Source organism: Ailuropoda melanoleuca, chromosome 3, assembly GCF_002007445.2.
Source record: "Ailuropoda melanoleuca isolate Jingjing chromosome 3, ASM200744v2, whole genome shotgun sequence".
In the NCBI taxonomy this organism is placed as follows: domain Eukaryota; kingdom Metazoa; phylum Chordata; class Mammalia; order Carnivora; family Ursidae; genus Ailuropoda; species Ailuropoda melanoleuca.
Genome location: NC_048220.1, coordinates 125,450,277 through 125,471,478, shown reverse-complemented (window position 1 = coordinate 125,471,478; position 21,202 = coordinate 125,450,277). Strand labels below are relative to the sequence as shown.

The window sequence follows — 21,202 nt, the reverse complement described above, 5'->3', positions numbered from 1 at the left end:
ATTACTATAAATTGGGTGGCTTAAGAGAACACAATTATTTTTTCTCTCACTGATTATTAGGTCAGAGACCAAAACCAAGTCTCATAAGGGGAACATTTCCTCCAAACTCTCTGGGGGATTATCAGCTCCTTGACTCTCCCGATTGCTGGCTTCAGATGTTCCTATGGTTCCGAGTAACTCCAATCTCTGCGTCCATCTTCCCACAGTCATCTCCTCTGTGTGCCTCTTATAAGGATACCTGTTACTGGGTTTAGGGCCTATCCTAAGATAATGTCATCTTGAGATCTGTAACTTATTTATATCTGTAAAACCCCTTTTCCAAAAAAGAGCACATTCACAGGTTCTGGGAGTTAGGGGTTGCACATACCTTTCTGTGGGGAACACAATTCAACCCACTATATTTGTTTTCACAAGAAAGACTGCTCTGCTAATGGTTGGTTTACCTTTTATTTACAACCAGAATAAAAAATACCCAAATTAAGTTTCCCTCCATTTTCTGAAAATTCCAAGACACCCTAAGGCTTATTCAGTTCTGAAGCAAACAATGCTGAATCTTTTGTTTTGTTTTTCATTGTGCTTAAATCTGAACTCAGAATACGTCTTTTGATACTACGTAATACCATTACTGCTTGCAGAGATTATCACTCAGGTAGAAAGACTATGCACTCACTAACCGGGAAGTGGTAATGCATCTGACTTGAGCAAGGCAGGGAGGGGACTCCTTCATAACTAGTTCTGCTGAGGTTTTGTAGACTACGTACATCTGGCTAAGGCTAGGCTTCTAGTCAGGCTATTACGGCTTAAATCCTGCTCTGCCATTTTCTTACTACTGATCTTGGGTAGCTGACTTAATGTATCTAGGAAAGGTTTCCTCATCAGGCAATGCTAAGGCTCCTAATTGTAGAAGACTGCAATCATTCAGGGCCAGTCTCCCTCTCTCCTCCTGGTTTTCACTGGACAACATTTGTTTTTTGTCCCACTAGAAAACATTAACTGGTACCAAATTAAAAGCCAAGAAACAAAGTGACTATATTTTCATACCCATATTCCTCCAAACTATCAACTGGCTCTGTACATATAGGAGTATTGAATTGGTGGCAAACCACAAAAATGGTGTCAGGAGCAATGAGCTCCTTATGTATTTGCATTTGATGAGGAAGAGGTTATTCAAGGCATCATTTACAGTGTAGAAGGAAAATGTGCTTTAAAGTAATTTCCTGTTTCCAACAATATACTACTAACTAACTACTAACTACTAAACACATCTTCAGTGCAGTGTTTTTAAAACTACTGGTAACTTTCTGTTATACACACATATATATTTGAAAAATGAGAAACAAGATGAATGATTAAAATAATTCCTTTAAGTTGCTGGATCTTATTGCTTTTTCATCTTGTATCTATATCTTAATCTAGAATGCATTACAGATGTTTAAAAATGTGTAATACATGTGTATATGTACACTCTAGGGTAAAGACTGAGTTTGCTCAGTTATAAAAGTGAGCAATGAATATTTTATTTTACTATATGCACTTAGCATATTAGCATTGGAAATCTTTTTCTGTTTTCTTCATTTTTCCACTTCAATTTATTCACTGACTTGCTATACAGTTAAATTTATTTTTATTTCCCATGCTTAAAACACTTCAGTGGTTCCAAACATCGTTGAAAACTAAAGTTGTCTACATCTTTTAAATTTCAAGAATCTTCCCACTTTGTCTCTTATATAAACAATATACACAGTGTGTGTGTATATATATGTGTATATATATAATATCCATTACATGTACACATTATGTTATATAAATTAATATTATATTTGTTATGTAGCAAATGTGTAAAAATATAATATTTAAATTTATATTTTATTAACACACTCTTCTTACTCTTAATTCTCTGAACTTTTAACTAACTCCTCTTTATATTACCAACATTTATTTATTTTTCAAAATCAGCTCACATCCTTCTTATAATAATCTATTGATTATCACAACCAAAAATGAATTATCTATTAGCTTATATTTAGATTTTATATAAGGACAATTTAAATATTTCAATTTGTTAAAAAATATTCTTTAATTATTTTAGTATGTTTTTCTATGTCTTAATTTCCCCATTGAAAATTTCTTGAGAAAAGGAGCCATATTTTATATATTTTTTTGGTTTCTCCTATAATGCCAAGAAAATACTATTATAAACTTAAGAGATCATTAAAACAAATTAAACTACTTAGTTAAACTTATTAAACTTGTTAGTTGAATTTAATATGCAATTAAAAGTTCATTAGTACTTCAGAGGGAGCAATACAGTACCCTTGAATTAAAGAAATCAATGTTATAAGTGAAAAACATTACTATTTTCATCTAAAGAAATGGATTACTCCTTGGAAAAATATAACTAACAAAACCAATGTTATCCATTTGCCTGGGTTCAACTGGCTGGGTTTAAACTTAGCTCTCTTGGAGAGTTTTCAAAAATAAAAATGAAAAATAATAGAATATGGTTGACAGACTTAAAATATGCTATAAATATGTGTGCCTGTGTTGCGGGGATAAACTAAAGTCCACAGTGCTATGTTTTTAATAATAGCCTTTGAGTAGTTGGGAAGACTTCTCATGGTAGCCAAGTATATTTCAAAGCCACAGTGTAAGCATGAGAGAAAACTGCCCTAAAGTGTATGAGGTATGCTAGCAAATGGCTATTAATAACATATGCAGTTCAATAAAAAATAATAATTTACATTAAAATATACATTATAATTTGATTTTGATAGGTGGAAAGAAATACTGCTATTTCTAACACTAAATCTGAATTCTTTCAGGCTCCCTATAAATCGTCGGTAAAGACTGTAATATCCTGCTCAAGGACCTGCCCATATTTGTGAAACATTTTGTCAAACATCTTTGAGAGTCCAATTTAAAATCTAGCTAAATATTTTGATTGGATTTAGCATGAAGTGCAATTAGATATGTAAATGCAGATAGTTCTAAGCTTCAGGAACATACCTAGGTTTTATATTGTTATGCTTATTTCTTCTTAGCTTTAAAAACTCATTATGTAATATTTATATTTATAATATTATATGGTTATATATATTTCCATGAAACCCACTTTTACTGTATATGCTAATTTAATTAGTATAATGACTAATTTCTTTATAGCTGTAATTCTTTAGGTTTATGCCTTTTCTAATGATAACAGGCAATTCACATGTGATGTTCTTAAAGATTAACTTTCAGAATCTAAGATCAACTTTTTGAAGTGAAATCTGAAATTGATTTCAATTCAGAGTTCTGCAATTTATTCATTATTAACAGACATTAATACACTGAGTAAATATTCTAATTCCCAAATCAGTAATTCAAATTGTTTCTGTAGCATTAGGATGGTCCAGGTAAGTTTTGAATCTTATCTCAACACTCTTGATTTCACAGATGGTTTAGGTATGTTTAAAGTTCAAATGTTTAGAAAATCTCTGAGTAATAAATCTACAGACATATTCCCTGTGAAATGTTGCAAACTGCTTCAATATTTACTAACATATTTAATGGTGAGTTTATACATTTGCATAGATCATTTGTAAGTACACTGAAGAATTAAATGTTAGGGTTCAGGTGTATTTTGGAAATAGAAAATGAGGTAAGAAAGAATGTTTAATTATGAATTTCATTATATTTTTAAGTTTTTAATTCCAGTTAACATAGTGTTATATTAGTTTCAAGTGTACCATGTAGATATTTCATTATCTGTAAATAAAGATTTCATGACAATCCTTTTTGCTCCATTAAAATTCATTATTACTTGGATTTTCCCCTTAAACTATTATTTTTTCTTAAACTCCTAAAAAAGCTTTTCTTTGAGAAAATGTGGCTGTCAATACTTCAGCTTCATGTGATACTATAAATATAATGCAAATTGATCACCTTTTTTCGTTTTTGTTTTTTTTAAATATAACTGGAAATCAAAGAAGAAAGAAACTTTGGGGCGCTGGGTGGTGCAGTCGTTAAGCATCTGCCCTTGGCTCAGGGCGTGATCCTGGCGTTCAGAGATCGAGCCCCACATCAGACTCCTCCCTGGAAGCCTGCTTCTTCCTCTCCCACTCCTCCTGCTTGTGCTCCCTCTCTCGCTGGCTGTCTCTCTCTCTGTCAAATAAATAAATAAAATCTTTAAAAAAAAAAAAAAGAAGAAAGAAACTTGGAAAGTCATCTCAGCAAACATTGCCAAAACAATTACGTATTTGATGCATTATACACAAAATTGTGTGCATGTTCAATTAGTAATGTTATCACAAATAAAGTCAATTTATTATGTGAATATAAGTTATGACATACTTATTTTATATTTTTTTTAATTTTTACAAAAAATATGCATAAAAATGCTCATCACAGCATCATTTATAACAGCCGAACACTGAAAAAAATTCCAGACAACCATGAAATAGATAAATTATTGTATGATCACAGTGAAATACTATGCAACACTGAATTACCTATAAACACAGACAACAGTATGACTAGATCTCACAAATACAAAAGAGCAAATTAAACACCAAAATATATAAATTTATATAAAATTCAGAAGTAGGCAAAACAAGTTTATGGTTTAAGAAATTAGAATAGTGGTTACCCTTATGAGGGTGTGGAGACAAAAAAGGAACTCAAGGGACTTCTGGATCATTGATAATGTTTATAAATCTGTGTATTGTTTACCTCAGTAGTTTGTGAAAATCCAGCAAGCTGTATACTCATAATATATGTGTTTTTTTTTAATATTGACACTATGCAATGCTTCAATATATTTTTTTTTTTTAATTTAGGTTTTAAGGTCTCCAGGTCCTTTGCTTTTCTTGGAATAATTCAGGTATAAGTCACAGATATTTATTCATCTTAAATATCAGAAGGTGGGGCACCTGGGTGGCTCAGTCTGTTAAGCATCCAACTCTTGATTTTGGCTCAGGTCATGACCCCTGAGATCATGAGATCAAGCCCCACATTGGGCTCTACGCTCAGGGCAGAGTCTGCTTGTCCCTTTCCCTCCCCCTGCTTGCATGCACACTCTCTCTCACTCTCTCTCTAAAATAAGTAAATAAATAAATAAAATCTTTTTAAAAAATTCCAGAAGGTAGTATCTATTCAAATATGACTTATTAACCATGTATTTTATAGCTTTGAGTTGCAGGAAAAAAAGAAAAATCTATGAAAAAGACCAAATCTGTTTCAACAACTATTTTAAAAAGATTTCATGTATTTCTAAAAAAAATGAATAGCAATGATAATAATAATAGTAATGGTTAGTATTTATTAAGCACTAATAGTTGGTGGGTATTATATCATGTTCTTTATATCAGTTAGCTCATTTAATTCTCAAAAGAACCCAAAATAGTTGACATTAACAATTTTTGATCATAAAAATCATATTTGGGGTAACATGTTCCAAAAAATTCTTCTATATTTGTTTTGAATTTTCCATTTGTATCTTCATTTTTATTATGTTGGTGAACAGTTCATGGTATAAATTTATGATATATCATAGTTGTTACTTGGTTGTTTCTAGGGACAACCTCTAGTGTTTCTGAATTCATTAAAGTGATTCAGGATGTTTCCCACACATGAAACACAAGAAGTGAATTAATTAGATGGAAGGGTTGGAATGCTAGCCACCCTCTAAGAAGGCCTTAAAAGATACCCATCTACTAGTATCCTTTCTCTTTTCTTGAGTATGAATTGAACTTATTAACTTATTAGTTATTACTAACTGCTAACAAAATATGGCAGAAGGGATGGAATTAGACTGTGGCTTCCTTTTGGGGTACATAATATGCCCTTGGATGTTTTCTTTCTTGCTCTTTCTCAGCTTGCTTACTCTAGAGGAAATCAGACCCCATGTTATGAGGTATCCAAGTTAAGAAGCCCACGTGGCAAGAAAATAAAGTTAAAACAGATGGATATACACGGACTCAGACCACTCTTCACCTCTGCAGTTGAATTTCCAGATAAAACCACAGTCTCAAGAAACAACTTGCCAGTTAGGTAACCATATGAAAGCACTATAACAAAGGCACCCAGCTAAGCTGCACCTGATTCTTGACCCTATATCACACAAACTGTAAAATATCAAAGATTTTCTGGAAATTTGTTATATAATAATACATAACCAATATAGATTTTGGTACCAATAATTAGCAGTAACAAACACCTAAAATATGGAAGTGGCTTTGGGACAGAGCAATGAACTTTTAAAAGAGTGTTTGCAAAAAAAGTAAAGATGCCTAGAACACACCATAGAATTTTAGACTTGAAAAAGTTGCTGGTGCGTGCTTAAAGGACAGTGACACCTATCTTACTGAAATGATAGAAATGGGTATTCTTGTTATTCAGGGGCATAACATTTAAATGGAGTATAGCAAATGTGCCTAATGAACTGTATACATCTAATATTTTAACCAAAGTCTTGAAGATGTCACCTGACTTCTTCTTGCTTCTTATAGTAAAATGTGAGAGGAGAGATTAATTGAAGAAAAACCTATTAAATAAAATTTCAAGAATTTTGGAAGTCCTCAGCCCCTTCAAAGGTGTTTGATACTAAAATAAAGAAATAACTTTCAACAAATGACTTCTAAGCAAAGTTCACATTCAGGATCCTGCAATAAAAACATGGTCTAAATATGAAATCAAAGACAAAAACCCTCAGAGATTTTAAATGTAAACATCATAGGTCCTTTCAACTAAATAGTAGGGCTTCTGAGAAAAATAAGGACATTGTCCCTCAGTAGAAGGACAAGGCAGAAAGTAGTTTATCTCGAAAAATCTGCAGGTGAGGCCTTTGTCTAACTCAGTAGTCTCCAAAAAGATTCCCAGAAGATCCACCCATTTCCTAAATGAGTTACATATGCAGAAACATCACTAGCATTTCCTGAGGGAAGGCAGAAACAGTACAGCATCAAGAACGTCCTTTGGACTCTCTCAGTCATACTGGCAGGAAGCAGGCTGCAACTTCTACTTGGCAGCCCTCACAAACTAAAAGCAGCATGGAAAAGGAAGAATAACTCAGAGGGCAGAACTGAGATGCCAAGAGGTGACAGAAAAGCAATGGAGAATGATTCCAGGGCTTGTATCTAATCAAGAAACTCCTAATATTCGACTAACTAGATAGCAGAACTGATATGTGACAATGATTCCTTTGTTCTTCCAACTGTTCCCATTTTTAAACAAGAATGCCTATGATGGTTATCTTCTGTCTACCCCACCATTACTACTGAGTGTGTGTGAAAGGCAGATAACTTGCCTCCTGGACTTCACAGGTAGAGATCAAGTGGAACGGTATTTAAGAAGAAGTACTTAAGGAACGAGGGAGCCTCATTCATACCTGACTGGAGAGAGAAAATAAGATTCTGGATTTTAAGCAGATGCTTTTTGAAAACCTTTGAAAGGCGTGAATGTATTTTGCATAAGGGAAGGACATGACTCCTGGGTGCCAGAGGGCAGACTGGGGTAGGCATCCTCAAAAATGGCCCTTAGTTCTCCCATCTCCTGATATTTACAGCCTTTTGTAATTATACCCCCTTTATTTTTATTCAGATATTGAACATTAATATGCTGTCATTTTAGTAACAGATGATACTGGACTATTTTGGAAAGATTAAAAAATTTGGGAAAAAATAAGGAAAGCAAAGAAAATAAGCAAAAAGTTTATCCTTAAGTTTACTACTTGGAAGATGTTTTATGCATTGCCTGCCATTCAGTTATGTGTAATTTTCTCTTTTTTAAAATGGTCATAACACGTTCACAAAATGGTGATAAACACTTTGTATTTCATCAAATCTCAGGCAATTGTGTGTAATTGTAAGTATTTCCATAGATACCATAATAGTGCATAATGACTTATTTTCTAGAGTTAAAATTTTATTTATATCTAGATATGAGATGTGAACTCAAAATAGCATTATTTGGTCCAATGCTATTAATATATTGACACTTTTGATTCGAATCAATCCCTTATCACTAAGTACATAAGAATGTATGAAATTATTCAATTAGTAAATTATTAGAACATAATTATAAAATGCCATAACTGTTATTTTTCAAATATAGCATAAATGCTGTCTTTTCAAAGTAATTACCTAGTAATCTGCGAGCTTCTATTGATGATCCTGCCACTCTTCACACTATTTGAGGAATATTCCTTTTAAATTTGTCCTCAAATCAGTTGCTGAAATGCCTTCAATATTCACATAGTTTCCTAATTAGAAGATAGATTTAATTTCTGGCAATATGCCCAAGGCATTGTGGGAAAAGTCTAGGCTTATCAAACTAGGTAATATAATTTTTATTATTTGTCTGTAAATACAGATAATTTTGATATGCCTTGAAAACTTCTATGAGCTAAATTCAAAATGAGAAAAAATGAAGTTTCAACAAGAAAAGCTTCATTACAATATGGCTTATTCTTTCAAAGTTAACAGTGGAAAGTTCAATATTCATTTGAGTCTATAAGCTTGGTACGCTTATAAAAATAATCCGTCACATTATAATCACATCTAATACATTTCACTAATTGTGGCTTTATGGCTTAATAGAGTTATTTTTTTTCCTCAAAAGCATTCAACTTAGACAACATTAATGAGATCAGACTTAATTTGCAATAGATTCAGTGAAATGAAAAATTAGGTTAGCTTGATTTAACACAATTGGCCAAAAGGCCAAAGTAAATCCGTTCTTTGAGAGATGAATTCAGTGTCTCTATCCTGTCCTCTTAAGACTTAACACACTTGTAGTTTGTTCCAACAATTAAGTATTCAGTTATTACAGCTTTATATGCATCTCTGATAACATTAACTAGCTATGACCTTGGGCAAGTTGTCTTATTTCTCTGTGATTCAGTTTCTTATTCTGTACAACAGAAATAATATTTACTTTGTGTTACTTTCGAAAGGATTAAAGTAAGTGACACTCTATCATAGCGCTTAGTGGAGTGCTTCCCACATGAGCACTTGATAATATTTAGACACCAAAATAATCATTTTTCTATCTAATTATTTTCTTAATTATCCTGCCCCCTCCCAATTTTCCTCTCATCTTCTTAGGCCTAATGTTTTATAACACCATTTGCCAATGTTCATGTCCATTTCCCATTGTTGACCTAGTCTTTCTTTAGATATGTTTATGAATTCAATTTATGCACAGTCATACTTCACAGACTGAAACCCAGTTTGTCTTTTTCAGATTTTTTCTAATACCTAAAGCTGATTTATTGAATAAGCTGAAGTAATAAGCTAGCAGAAGTCAATTTTATTTTTTATCGTTCTCACTCTCAAGTTGTTCTCCAAATCATCTTTGCCTGACTCAAAAGCTCACGCATATCTCTTATTTTTCTACTTACCTTCATTGACTAACAAGCTATATGGTTCTCAGATACTAAAGAGCACCGTCAAGTCTAATATTAAAGCCTCAATTGTTTCTTCAGTTTAAGCTTTTATTCCACACTGACATAATTCCACCTGGACTTAGTTTTATGCCTGCAGTGAAAATGGGGCAGGGCCTGAAAGGATTATTATATTTATTCCACTTTCACTGTTATTGTATATCCTCATTTACTTTTAGCCTCTGGATTCTAGAACAGTAACAGGAATCCGCACAGGGAAGGAGGGGTAAGGAGACTGGTTAAAATCTAATCCTGGAGTCTTCTTTAGTGTTCTGCTTCATGGGACTGTCCCGTGATTTTTTTAAAGGCCTTTTTGAGAACCTTCCAGTGCATTTCTTTTTGATACAAGTGGTTCACTTTCCTATTGATCACTTTTGCTAAACACTCCCCAACAGTGTCTTTGATACAAGGGTGACTCACATGGGCACTGGGTTCACTTGGCCTGGAATATTTTCAAGATAAATCAAATTCAACTACCTTCCATGAGGTCCACGTGACAAAATCTGTAAGGTCAAGTTATTCTCTCTGCATTCTATTATCATAGGTAAGGACACATTAAAACCCTTAGGTATAGAATGATCCAAGAAGGGATCTGGCACAAATTAATTCTGTACGCCACAATCCCTGGTGGGCACTGGTCATGTTTTCCAATGGTTTCTCTTTAAATCACTCCCTTTCTTGGTTGGAGGCAAGGAGGAAGGAAGCATGCATTCACACCCCTACTAAAAAGGAAGGAATAAAAGTACTTAGCACTCAACCAACCTCCCCCAAATAAATATCCACCACTTAAACTTTTTTTTTTTTTTCCTAAAGATTCCATTTATTTATTCGACAGAGACAGAGACAGCCAGCGAGAGAGAGGGTACACAAGCAGGGGGAGTGGGAGAGGAAGAAGCAGGCTCATAGCAGAGGAGCCTGATGTGGGGCTCGAACCCACAACGCCGGGATCACGCCCTGAGCCGAAGGCAGACGCCTAACCGCTGTGCCACCCAGGCGCCCCTAAACTTTTTTGATCAATATTCTTACTTCCTTTTATATACTCTGAAATTGGATGATAAACTTATGACCATCACTTAACCTTGTAACAACATTACTTTTGTAAGCTTAAGGGTCTCAACCAAAATTCTGAAACAACAGAAACATTTCACTTAATATCCTGGTACCTTGTCACGCCCTCATTCATTATATATTCAATTCATAATTTCAACCTGAGCACTAATTCTTATTCCCATTATTTCCGAGTACTTAGGAGAGAACATTTTATTATCTACCCCCTGATACTGATAGTAGTTAACGGTTTTTAGTTATAATTTAGCTACTAATTAGCTGAATTATCTGAAGCAAGTTAATAATATGGAGAAGTATTAAAGTTTAAAAGGCCGAACCTGGTCTAATTTGTACGTGGAGCTGGACTTGCTCAATTTTCATTCTTGTCCCATTCATAAATTGTGTGATTTTAGAGTACTTAATCTCCCTAAACATTAGTTTCATTTTTCTGTATATTGATTATATTAAAGCCACATAAATTGTGATAATTATCTCAAAACATACATGTGAATCCTTTAGCTCAGTATGTGGCACAATGTAAACACTGGGCGTGTCATGAACACTCACAGTTTCTCTGGATACCCTCCTCTCTACTGTCTCCCCCATCTCCCTTTTGTGGAATTCCCTATAGGAAGCCAGTTTTTCCAGCTCCCTGTGGAGCATAGTTACAGGACAGGCATGTGTTGTAAACATGGGCAACACATTTCTTTTCTGGAATTTTTGAGGACTGGAGGGGGAAGAGCCAAAGAAAAGTCTTTGCAGAGACAGATGCTCTATGGGCCACTACGCGGGCACCTGTGTTTTGTTTTTTGTTGCTGAACACCAGGTAGCTCTCCTGGCTCCTATCTTGTATCTTTCCTCAAGTTTCTTATGAGAAAAAGGTATGAATTAGCAGGGCATTCAAAATGTAATATTTTACATTGGTGATTTGTCCCTTTAACTGTGGTGCCTCTTCCCTACCCATTTGCAGCTTCCTTTTCTCTGTTGGCCATTTTTTTTTTTTTTGAGAGGGGGCGTGAGGGAGGGGCAAAGAGGGGCAGAGGGAGAGAGAGAGACTTCAGCAGGCTCCATGCCTACAGTGGGGTTTAACCTCATGACCCTGAGATCATGACCTGAGCCGAAATCAAGAGTCAGACACTTAACTGACTGAGCCCCCCAGGTGCCCTCTCTGGTGGTCTTTGTAATGAAGAGTGCCTCAAATTTCAGTTTTGCTCCTTCTCTTCTTCTCTGCCACATATCCTTCACTGGCATTGACTTCCAACAACTATCTGTTCCTTCAATGGATGCTTTTTAAATATCTATAGTCTAACCGGAGTTCCATACCTGTATTTATCTGTCCAGTACTTACAGAATGTCTATTTTTAGATTTTAGCAAAATCTTAAAAATAAATGTTTCTCAATTTGATTGTACCTCATCTTCCACAAATATTTCCTTCCCAATGCATTCTCTATCTTGTTAAGCAGCCCTGTGTTCTATCAGTGAGCCAAACAGGAAAGCTGACATACATTTTCTTCAAATTTCCACAGCCAATTATTTGTAAATCTTAGTGACACAACTTGACAAGATTTTTTATTTCATCTTTCCCTTTGCAATAATTCTGTTGCCTTAATTTGCAGCTCATTATTTTCTTCCTGAGCTGTTGGGTTTGATTCCTTACCAATTTTCATGCATCCATTGTCTACTTATTCAAAATACATGAATTATACAGTCTGCCATCAGAATAAAGCTTCTAAGCAGAAACCTAAACTTTGTTATTTCATTTTTCTGTTTTCCTCAAACACCTTCAATGACTTCAGGCTGCATATGTAAGAGCTCACTTATAACAGGCATGCCATAAATGTTTTGAGTAAAATTCATAACTGGAAGGAAAATGATTTTTACTGTTATGCAATCGCAAGTACACAAGGAATTCCTTTCTACCATCACAGTTTGAAAGTTCCATCTTTCTTTTTGGTTGTTTCTCCTTCCTTCTCACCATTTCACAATCTCCATAGTAAATTCCACTTTTTTTTTTTTTTTGAGAGAGAGAGAATGAGAGGAAGGGGAGAAGGAGAGGGAGAGAGAGAATCCAAAGCAGGCTCTATGCCCAGTGCGGAGCCTGACACCTGGTTCAATCTCATGGCCCTGAGATCACAACTTGAGCCAAAAATCAAGCGTCCAATGCCTAACCAACTGAGCCATCCAGGGCAACCCAATAATAAACCATACTTCCAGCTCCCAAGTTCCAGCTTAAGCTAGTGGAATATCTTAGACATCATTTCTTTTTTTTTTAATGTTTTTTTTTATTATATTATGTTAGTCACCATACAGTACATCCCTGGTTTCCGATGTAAAGCTCGATGATTCATTAGTTGCGTATAACACCCAGCGCACCATGCAACACGTGCCCTCCTCACTACCCATCACCAGTCCATCCCATTCCCCCACCCCCTCCCCTCTGAAGCCCTCAGTTTGTTTCTCAGAGTCCACAGTCTCTCATGCTTCATTCCCCCTTCTGATTATCCCCCCTTTCTTTAGACATCATTTCTTAACTTTATTTTGGTGGGGGCAAAAGCAAAATGTAATTGTATATGGATAGAGCTAACATTAGGCTTGTTACAGTCTTCAGAATCTGCAATCACATTATTTTCTTGCTAATGTCATCCTAGAAGACATGCATCTTTCACGTAACAAAGTTTCTGTATCTCTAATCAAATATCCTTTCCACCAGAGGTAACCAGTATCCTAAAAAGGAATGAAGGTAAAAATCCCATAGTTACAGATAGAGATTAATATTATATCTCCTGTCCTGATGTTTAATTCTGACCCTGGCACATTTTCTAATTTATTTTTCTATCATAATATCTTCTGGCAGAGACTGCAAATTGCCTGAATATCTCCTTTTATTTAGAGATCTTCTTTAAAGATTTTTATTTAAGGCTACAATTTTCCAGTCTATGAGATTCACTCCAGAGTCTCTCCTGCATTTCTTACATTTACATATGCAGTGTGACTAAGATTTGGACTATGAGATGGAAATAGAGGTGTGGATGGGACTTCAAAAAATTATCTTTATAAGAAATAGTACATGTGTTCTTTTTCCTTTAAAAAAAGAAACTTTCCTTACTTTCCTAGCCTGCAAAGTAGCCCTGATGATAAAGCTCAAGTAACTTCCTTGGACCAAGAAATGATTTTTATATTTTGAAGCTAATTTATAAAGACAACAGAGCATAGAGATAAGTCCTGAGTCCTTCTAGAAACCACTATATTAGCCTTGGACTGCTATGTTCAGAATATTATTTTTAACGTGATAGAGAAATAGATTTGTGTTTTTTAACCCCAACAGTGTTCTATGTACTTGATCCCAGTCCTAAATATTATGCTTCCCATTTCTCCATTTACTTTCTTTCTGTCCCTCTTACATATGCACACAGGCACACACATACATGAAAAAGCCCGGTAACCTGAAACTATTTCATAAATAAAGCCAACTGGGTACATCTCATCCTAACTCTGTATTCAGTGACATCACATTGGTAGCCTGAAATCAGCCATGGTGGGCTGAGAGAACTTAGCAAACATGATACCTCAGGCCTTTTATTCATATTTTTAAAAACCCAGACCACAGTTGTTAAACCCAGCACACTGCTATACTGCTGTGCACAGCACACACACACACACACACACATACACACACACACACGCACACCAGGCCCAAGCTACAGTAGTCTATCATTCTGAACATGCAAACTATACTTTCCCATTTCTTTATCCTCATTCCATTCATCTACCCTCAGAAGACTGTACATCTGTCATTTGTCCATGTCACCAGGTCAATCTCTGCCCAGTATAGATCAACTTATTTTTCAAGACCCTGTACAAGAATAGTCACTTTATAAGCTGTTTCCACATTTAATCATTTATCTCGGAATTAAATTCACCTTCCTTGTTCTCCTATGGAAATTTCTTTGTGCCACTACATTACTCATAAGAATTTTCTTTGTTTTATTATCCTCCCACTTCCCTTGCCAGGAAGTCGAGATCTCCTGGAGGGGAGAGAAAGCGTATCATTGCTTTTTACTCAAAGTGCCTCGCAAAATTTATTGCATTCAGTTGAAACTGAACAAAAGATTGCTGAGCTTAATTGGCTTTATTACTACTTTGGAAGCATCTGTGGATGAAAGATATTTTATTTTCCTTACAACTTTCTAATATAGTGATGGTTTTACAGAAAAGAAAGCACATATTTCTTTTGTTGTTATTATTTTCATTATTATGTTATTTAAATGCCTCAAATGAGTCAATATTATACAGCATAAATTCTTTTTTTTTTTTTTAAAGATTTTATTTATTTATGCGACAGAGATAGACACAGCCAGCGAGAGAGGGAACACAAGCAGGGGGAGTGGGAGAGAAAGAAGCAGGCTCACAGCGGAGGAGCCTGATATGGGGCTCGATCCCATAACGCCAGGATCACGCCCTGAGCCGAAGGCAGACGCTTAACCGCCGTGCCACCCAGGCGCCCCTATACAGCATAAATTCTTAATAAAAAAGACCAATCAACCACAGTGATTGCTGAAGAAAGTTTCTCTAACTTTTGAAGTCATCACTTTTCTTATGCTCTGGTTCATTTTTTTTCCACTTCAGACCCACTGCTTAAGTTTACACATGCACTGTGTAATGATAAAATTCAAGGTGATGCTATTCTGAAAATTATTCTTTACAGTACTTGGTTGCATACTGTATTTACTAATCAATCCCTTAAAAACCTAAAAATTATTTTGGTAAATATTAGATAACTTTGTACATTTCATATTAAATTTGCATTATATTTTTGAGTAAATTGTTTATGTTTCCTTTTTTTTTTCCTCCTTCAAGTTTTTGTTTCCAGGTAGAAAATATCTAATGTAGTAAGTGAGACAAAGCAAGGGTATTTATTTAGCTAAATGACAGGTACTATAATGTGAACATATACATAATATATACTATTTATATTTATTTATATAATACATATATAAATAAAACCTAATGACTAAGAATATTGAAATGAGATAATATATCATTTGCATCATTGTCTTACTATACCTTTATATAATTTTCCAAGAGTTATCATGCATAGCTTTTATGAATACAGGCTTTTTTAAAAGATTTTATTAATTTATTTATCTATTTATTTATTTAAAGAGAGCAAACGCACAAGCTGGGAGAGGGGTAAAAGGAGAGAGAAAATCTCAAGCAGACTCCACCCTGAGCACAGAGCCCAACTTAGGGCTCGATCCCATGACCCTAAGATCATGACCTGAGCAGAAATCAAAAGTGAAAAGCTTAACCGACTGAGCCACCCAGGTGTCCCTGAATACAGATAAAAAACAAATATGAGATCAACCCACAATCTACAATTAACTACTTGTGTGAGTAAACTTGCCTGAGATTCACTTTCCTTTGATGAATCATAGTCAGATTGTTTGACATTGTCATTGAGGAGCAAATGAGATCATTCATACACAATGGCTGAGAAGTGAAACAGTGTTATAAAATATTTTTTAAATATGTGTTACATTTTTCCTGGGTGCTAAGAATAAAGTGATGAATAAAAAAGACAATGGATGGAGATCGTCTTCTGTGATGGATGTGCAGTCTAGTAAGGAAGACAAGCCAAATTTGTAAGTAGAATTATGTACACTATTTTCACCCTCTCACCTTCTTTTCTCTCACTGACCCCATGACAACCCCATTATTCTGCTCTAACCACCTTTACCATTCTTCTTTTGTAACCAAAACTGATGTAACATTTGACATCATTGACTACTTCTCACTTTAAATATTCTCTTTCCATCCTTTCTACCTATATTAGGATTTAAAAAAAAAAACAGAATCAATATGCTATATATAACCAAAATATATATAATACATATGTTAAATAAAAACCAAAAAATAATTTCAATAAATATTAGGTAACACTGTACATTTAAATTACTTTTACATTGTATTTTTGAGTAATTTCTTTTTTTTTTTTTTTGTGGGTTTTTGTCCTTGGGGTTCTTTCCTACTTAAGTCACTTGCTTCCAGGTAGAGAGAGGGAGAAAGAGATTTATAAGAAATTGGCTCACATGAGTATGGAGGCTTACAAGTCCCAAGATCTGCAGTTGGCAAGCTGTAGAACCGGGAGTGCTAATGATATGGTTCCAGTCCAGGCCCCAAGGCCTGAGAACCAAAAGAGGACACGGTACAGTTCCAGTCTGAAGGCTACCATACTTGAGACCCAGAAAGAACCAATGCTTCAGTTTGAGTCTGAAGGCAGGAAAAAACGGATGCCCCAGTTCAAAGGCAGTCAGAAAAGAGGAATCCCCTGTTAGTCACAGAAGGTTCTGCCTTTTTGTTCTATTCAGGCCCTCAATTGATTCCACGTAGCCCACCCATATGATGAAGGCAAGCTACTTTACTCAGTATGTTGATGTAAATATTAATCTAAACCAAAGACATCCTCACGTATATACTGAGAATAATGTTTGACCAGATGACTGGGTACTCTGTGGCCCAGTCAACTTGATCATAAAAGTTAAACAGACTATAATATTCTCTATCTCTAGCCAATTCTTAATAGATTCTTCTTTCTACAACTGTTCTTTAAGAATTTCTCTTCCCCAGGGTTTTATACTAATCCTTTTCTGGATGATCTCATACACACAGAGAACAAAAAAGATTTGTACAGTTATGTCAGAATTAAATTAATATCTCTCACTCAGCACCAATTTTTATAAATTACTGAACGAATACAAACACCAAGCACAGATGAACCATCATGTAATCGAAGAAATCAGATAACACAGATGCAGCTTCCCAAATCGCCCGTTTGTCCCATATATGAACATGCTTAGTTTCAGATTTAGAAGATAAGTTACTTTCTAAGCAAAATATGAAGAAAGGATGATTATGCAAAGGAGGCATTTCAGGAACCATATTTCCATAAATCCACATATTCCACTTTTTTTTTTTTACAATATGTAACCTACACAAGGAACATGCTGCAAAAATAGTTTATAAGTAGGACTCTTCATTGTCTTTCTGATGGTAAATAAGATTAATATCTCTTCTAGAAGGGCTGATCTGCAGCATACTCACAAGGAGATTATACTGAGGTCATTTCTCTTCCCAGAGGGCCTGGATAGATAAGAAATAAGTTAAAAGACAGCACCTGACCTTAAAATAGAAGGATTATCCTAGATTATCTGGGCAAATCCAAAGTAATTGCCAAAGAGTCTTAAAACCAGAGAGTCAGTGAGAGAGCCATGGCAGAGGGGTTGTTGAAGATGTCCAAAGGGTGGGAGAGATTCCACCCACCATTGCTGGAGGGGCTGCCATAAGGAAAGCATGAGAAGAATGTATACAGCCTCTAGGAGCAAAGACTGACCCCTGGCTGATAGCCGCTGAGGAAACGGGGACACCAGTCATACAGCCGCAAGTCCAGAACTGGGCCACAGCCTGAATGAATTTGGATGCCAATTCTTTTCAACACCTTACAATAAGCACCTGGAGGACACCTCGATCCTGATTTTGTGAAATGTTGATCAGAAAAACTGTGGAGCCAACCAGGCCTTCTGACCTACAGAACTGTGAGATGATAAATATGTGTTATTTTAAGTAACTAAATTCATGGTAATTTACCATGACAAAAATAAAAAATGAATGCAATGTTCAAAATTAAACTTACTTTCTTACAGCTCCTTTTACCCATTTCTCTAGTCCTTTCTACGTTTCCAATCTCAGACAAAAAAAAAATAAAAAGCTCATTTTAATTTGGTTCATTAGGCTCTTTAATCAACTGTGAAATCCCACCAGCAACAAAACTGAAACTCTTTTTTTTTTTTTCACTGTAGTGAGGGATCTCTTGTTTTATTTGTTGGCCTCTCCCTTTTTACTTTGAGATAACTGTCTCTCTGACCCTCTGTCTTTTAATCACCGCCACAAAAGGAATCCTTGCTTCTTTATGCGCAAACTGTCCAGCCAACCAGGAAATCCCTCTTCAAGGCCAAGAGAAGTAGGAGAGCGCAACGGACTACTACAAGGGCAACTTTTTACCCCCTACACGGCGGCAGAGAGCTGGCGCTGATACTGGCCTTACCTTTCCCGCGTCTTCACCGCTGGTCTGCCCATCGCTTGCACCTCCCTAGGTGGGAAGGGATGAGCCAGCTCTGCTTTTATCCAGTGCTGAGAGCCTGCGCACTGGAGCCTCCTCGGCTCCTCCCCTGCGGGAGCGGAGGGCGGGGCGGGGCAGGGCAAGGGGGCCCAGAACGGAGGTGGTTTTGAGAGTGGGAGGCAATGCAGCACTTCAGCTAGTAATGGGAGGAGCTCGTGCCCAGCCACCCACCCAGCGGTGCCCCGATGGGCAGACTCGAGGGCTGCTGGGGAAGAGGGCTAAAGAACCCGTTCGGCCAAATACAGAGACGTCCCCACCCCTTCTGAGAATTGCCGAACGCATCTGTTGTGAAAAATACAGAGCTCCTCTCCACCTCACCACCTGCAAGAGCTATCGCCCAGCCCTGTGGAACGGCAATGGCGGGTGGCAGCCCACAAGCAAATTGCCCGTGGCAGGTGGACAGCTAGGTCCTCCCTTCCCTCCCCCTGCGGAGCGGCTGGACCCACCTCCACTGCCTTCCCGCCTTTTTTCCAGCTGAAACATTTCTTGAATTCACCCACCTTATCTCCTTTCTTTCATCCGCTATGCTAGTTTATTCTCCGTCTTCCCTCTTCTTCATATCTAAAACAGATTGTCTTTATTCACTATTTGCTATCTGACGAATGATTCTCTGCTCTGCGGAGTGGAAATTGTAAAATATAATCGTACATATACATATAGAACCCTCTGATATTCTCCTTTTGACTGAAGGATAAAAATAACTTCTTAGCATAGCTTATAAGGTCCTTCATTAACAGTTTTGTAAGAAGTATCAGTAGAAACCCATGAAAATTACCTCATTCCCACGTTCCAAAGAGAAACTCAGAATCAAAACCACATCCAGGGGGTGAGGAGTGGAGTAAGAGTACCAGCAAAGATTGAAAGAATGCATTCAATTTATGTATCTTCCCCCACCAAAACAAGAAAAAACAAAAACAACCAACCAAACAGAAAACAGTGAATATATTTCTGGAAAACTAGCAAACAACTGAAGCCTTTGCTCTTGAAAGTGGTCCAACTGGGAAAGGAATCATACCAATGAACATGTGTCTAAACATCAACCAATTTACAGTTTCATTGGAGTAATGACACCTCCACAATCAACATCAATCTGCTTTTACCTCTGAAAAGCTACTAATCCTTCAAGTCCATACCTTCCAAAGCTACATAAGACAGCCATTTGCTCTGCTCAGATAGCTCATGCCTTTATAGTATCGTTCTCTAAAACCTCAGCAAGCAATGATTTGTGCGTGTGTGTATGTGTGTGTTTAGTTATAGATACGAACAGGTGTTCTCTTCTTTTGACAGGATACAATGATCTGGGCATCTGTAAATGACTTGGCTGTTAGTAGCAAGGTTGAAAGATCAAGACAACAATTTAGGAGTGATATGAAGGCCTATAAGGAGAGAACACAAATGTGACAATGTGTCTTATGTTAATGTTTATCCAGAAGCTATCCATCCTTAAAGAGACTTCAACAATCAAAAAGACAGGTATATAATCCTTTGACCATAAACATTTGGTTCTGATGACAGAAATGAAGGATGCGTGTGTACCTACAGACATGAATTCTCTCTCAAAAGACTAACTCAGCTATTGCTACTGCGGATGTCCCAACCCTGCATGAATGGAAACCAATAATTCCAGAGAGTGAAAGATAGATGTCACCAGACCTCTTCTCTTGTGAAAGGGACAGCAACTTAACACCAATTTTTAAAATGAGTCAGTTTTCACTAACTGTACTGCCTCTCAAAACATTAACAATCTGACGACTTAAAAAATGCTGTATCTATTTCTGTGATATTTTACATAATTTTGCTTCTAAATAATCATTTTAATGTCGAAGGAAGTGTTATAATGGGTACATCACCTCGGAATCCACTTGTGTTACTACACACAATATCATCAGAAACATCCAAGCTAATCGTATGCTTAAATGGCGTGCAAACAGCTTAGCTAGGGCAATAATTTACAGAAATCCTGCAGGGGTCCTGCTTCTCCTCCAGAATGCGAAACCAACAGGCAATATGCACTGAAGTCACTCTAGTATCTATAAAAAATCATTTTAAGAGCCAAAAAATGCTAACACTCCTAATGACGAAATTGAAAAAAAAAATGTGCTTACTGTCACTGCAAGTTTAGAGTCTACAAGATTTGATCTTCTGTTAGAATGAATGTCTTTCATGAAGAACACTATTAGGTTTCTCATGAACTTGTATCTGTGACTAACACCTGATCGCTTAGTGTTCCTTAGACAACTGAACAACCAGAAGGGGAGGGGTACTTTACTTATTTTACTCAGATACCACAATAATCTAGAATTCCTTTTACAGAATAGGGGCAGTCTGAAACCAAAGGAATTAACTGTGGCATTTTTTTTAATGCTTCTATGCTCATAAGTAACAGATAATGTGAAATTACAGCAACTTCATTCTCAAAAAAGCAACCATGTCCTTAGAACTCTTGGGGATTAAGCTCTAGGTTACACCAAAAGGCAAGCAATCCAGCCAACCAGTGCTGCCTAAGTGTGAGGAAAACATAATGAGTGGCAAAGAAGGGAGGTGAATGTGAATTATA

The 21,202-nt window shown here is 36.1% G+C and overlaps 1 pseudogene; it reads right to left on the bottom strand.

Moving 5' to 3' along the window:
* LOC109489280 overlaps positions 1-18,602 on the bottom strand; it is a 151,004-nt pseudogene extending 132,402 nt beyond the window's left edge.
* Between the last annotated feature and the right edge of the window lie 2,600 nt (positions 18,603-21,202).